This window comes from Dendroctonus ponderosae, unplaced genomic scaffold, assembly GCF_020466585.1.
Source record: "Dendroctonus ponderosae isolate FM_Combo_2020 unplaced genomic scaffold, Dpon_F_20191213v2 Dpon_F_20191213_7, whole genome shotgun sequence".
NCBI classification, from domain to species: Eukaryota; Metazoa; Arthropoda; class Insecta; order Coleoptera; family Curculionidae; genus Dendroctonus; species Dendroctonus ponderosae.
The window spans coordinates 11,356,170-11,359,429 of NW_026018916.1; the positions used below are offsets into that span (position 1 = coordinate 11,356,170).

The 3,260-nt window shown below is 36.7% G+C and overlaps 1 protein-coding gene across 1 annotated transcript in view; it reads right to left on the reverse strand.

The window, feature by feature from the left end:
• Nucleotides 1-2,035, reverse strand: part of LOC109543124 (CUB domain-containing protein 2-like) — a 90,798-nt gene extending 88,763 nt beyond the window's left edge. The window contains exon 1 of the mRNA XM_048668291.1: nt 1,906-2,035. The gene's annotated coding sequence lies outside the window, so the exon portion shown is untranslated. The remainder of the gene's footprint in view (nt 1-1,905) is intronic.
• Between the last annotated feature and the right edge of the window lie 1,225 nt (nt 2,036-3,260).

Below are 3,260 nucleotides of genomic sequence, written 5' to 3' on the forward strand. Positions count from 1 at the left end.
ACGATAGCAGAAAATAGCTATCGAAACGTCAAGGTAATTTTTCAAATTAATTTCTCTACTAATTGGAATTTTCTCTTACAGCTTGAGCCTAAGTGCGTCGCAGGATACCCTTTAGGTGATAGTTCTTGATTACTTTTTGATAAATAATTCGTTCTTATTGTGAAATATAAGCACTATTTATCAATCTATAATAAAAGACGTGAGGAAATTCTGTCTTTTTTCAAAACAAAAATTTTTGAGGCGAAATACCCAAAAAGAAGTTTGTAAAAAAATATTTAAGTTATGTAAGCGTAATTTATAGTGAAGTGTAACAAGATATAATATTTTATATCCCAGTGATAATAAACTTACCATGTTATACAGGGTGTCAACAAATTTAAACTAATCAAATAAGAACTTTAAGTGGCTCTAACTTGACTAATTTAAATACAACCCCATATTTTTTAACTTACCAGGAAATGCAATTTTTAATTACCTATCGAATGGTATTAGGATGTTAATAGCTAAGTTTTCGCCTTTTTACAAAATACGTCAAATAGTCGTTCTGGGCACCTCTGTACATTACAAAAATATTTTTAAAATGTGCACCCGATAAGCGTCTGTGGATTCATCAAATAATACTTTGCAAAAAAGAAACGGGCTAGCCGCAAACGTCCCTGCCGTATAGCGTGAATAACCCTGTATAATGAGTGAATGAATTACTTGATCATTTGAAATAAAAATTATTTTCGCACACTTAATTTATTGGTGTCAACTCACTTATTTTGCAGACTTCATGCTTCTTTTCTTTTATATTTACTAGCTTTAATTTCATTATATCATACTGATTTTCTATCGTGCTAACGTTCCTCCAAAATTAGGACCTCAAAATGAAATTTAACTCAACTATTATTTGCTGTTTAATGAAATATTTATATATCAGCGCAAGAACAATGGCTCGATCTTGGGTGAGGCACACACTCGATCTTGGATGAAAAACCGAAAATTTGTATTAAAGCTGGCATCAGCAGAAAAACATTCAGCCCAAAATTATGATCGAATTAAAGTCAGATTTAAACAATTACTAATTACAAATCGTGCTTAATTGCCATATAGCAAATATGAAATTTCGGCTTCTATATAGGATGAATTGAATGAACTGGCGTTTATAGATAATGCCTATTATTTATGATTTTAATTAATTGAAACCGTACAGTTATGTACGACGATTATGCCTGAATGAGCCTAAAAGATAATGCTGATAGAACATGCTTTCGATCAATTTGGAAAATGTGATCTTGACAACAGACACTAATATATCTTATTGGCGTTAAGGTGTGTCAGCAGGATAATGCTTGGTCTTTGTTTACTTTTCACCTCGCAGCTATTTTCCGACACTTGTTTCTTCACTTCTGCGATATTCGTTCATAACCTTGCAGTGTATGACCCACACCATTGTTTAAATAATATATTTGAAAAATTGTTTGGCTGTTGATGTATGGTAGATATCCTGCTTGGAGACGCAAAGCCTTTGAAATGTATTGACTTTTTCGGTTAATCACCCGCTACTTAATGCCGTTTCTTAGCTTCTCCGTAAGCATTTAGATTAATAGAGTTCCTGCTGTTTGCACTCAACCCCACATGTACTTACGTGGAATGTCAATAGCATGCCACTAGAAAAGCAAGCAAAAGCAACTGTTCGCCTTTGTTTAAGAAAAGGGCGTATAGAACTAATGCTGGAAAGAGCTTACAAGTGTCGCGGGTGGTGTGCAGGAAAGCACCTTAAAATAGTTGAAAAGCCACCCTTTACGTAAACAAGGCCGATGCGTTCTTTGGCGTCTAGATGTTCGTTAAGACACAGCACTGATATAGGCAGCAAACAACAACAACAACAACAGCAACCTGAATGAAAAAATGGATAATTACCGTCCAAATTCCCGTTTTGGGGCGGCACTCGCGGATTGTCAGGCGAGGGCGACCAGCCGTCGCCCCGCCCCTGCCCGGCGCATCGTGGTCGCTCTTTCGCGGTATCGGTACGAAGGGCGGCGAGCAGCTCGACGCGCGAAGGCGAAATGGGAGCGGTTCGTGTCGGCGCCGCGACGGCGATGCCCAAAGGGAGGCTGCGTCGGCGCGCTCTTAGGGCGCGACGGATAAGGGCTGTGTCTGGGCCATGTTGTCACGTTAGATCTGCGGTTGCTTATTTACGGATGTTCAATTTTTCCTTCGCTCATTCTATACAGGGTGATTCAATATTGGCGTCATTCCTTTTAAAGGGTGATAGAGGCTCACTTGGGGAGTACCAGAAAAATATTGAAAAACTTTTTTTCCAAGATATTAACAGTTGAAGATCAAATTTCAACTTTGTTATTAAGCATTATTTAGAAATTGTTCCATGTTTAATTGGTAGCTTATTGGAATACTTAAGAATTCAAGAAGAAAAATTACGATCTTTGCTTCAAATTACGAAAATTTTTGATATCAAAAAAGTTCTCTTCTACAATTTTTTGATGAAAAATCACAACGACAATGATGTTTGCTGTCATTAGCAGATAGTTACAGGTGGATAACCCTTGTCAATAAAAACAATAATTTGTCAACCTGTAACTTACTTTGAATTTCCTTTCACGAATTTGCGGATATGCGCTTAGTTCAGGGGCAATGCTACAGTGACATAGCAGAAGCCAACCCATACGGTACATACCACATAAATACCGAGGAAGGGCTACATTCCTACCACGTTTGTACGATACACACAGCAATTAACGAGTTAATTAACTGAATACGAGAAGCTGCTTGATAAGGGTAATAAGGAGATTACACAGGCACTAGCTTGTTTGCAGTTAACCATTCAAATGTTTGGTGTTGTATGGATTATTTGTGTAAACACCAAACCCAACAGAATTCGAGGTTATGAGAACAGGTTGACATGTCGAAAGTACGTTGCGCAGTCAACGAATCTTGTTGAATTGACCGTTTATCCTTGTCTATCTTATTGTCACTCTGTATAATTGCATGGTTACCGGAGTTTTTAATAATTACGAAGCAACAGGTATTTGTGCAATGTTAATTAGGCAGGTTACCTTGGAAAACATTGCTGCTGTATTTCTGATATAGTTTTTAATAACAATTAATTTCTTTTATTATTTCTTCTGTACTCCTATAACAGCGACAGACAACACCTTCAGAGGAATGACGCCAATTTTGAATCACCCTGTAGATGAAATTAATAATAAAATTCAATAAATTTGGATCTAAAAGAAGTGAATAAAGAACTTTTAATC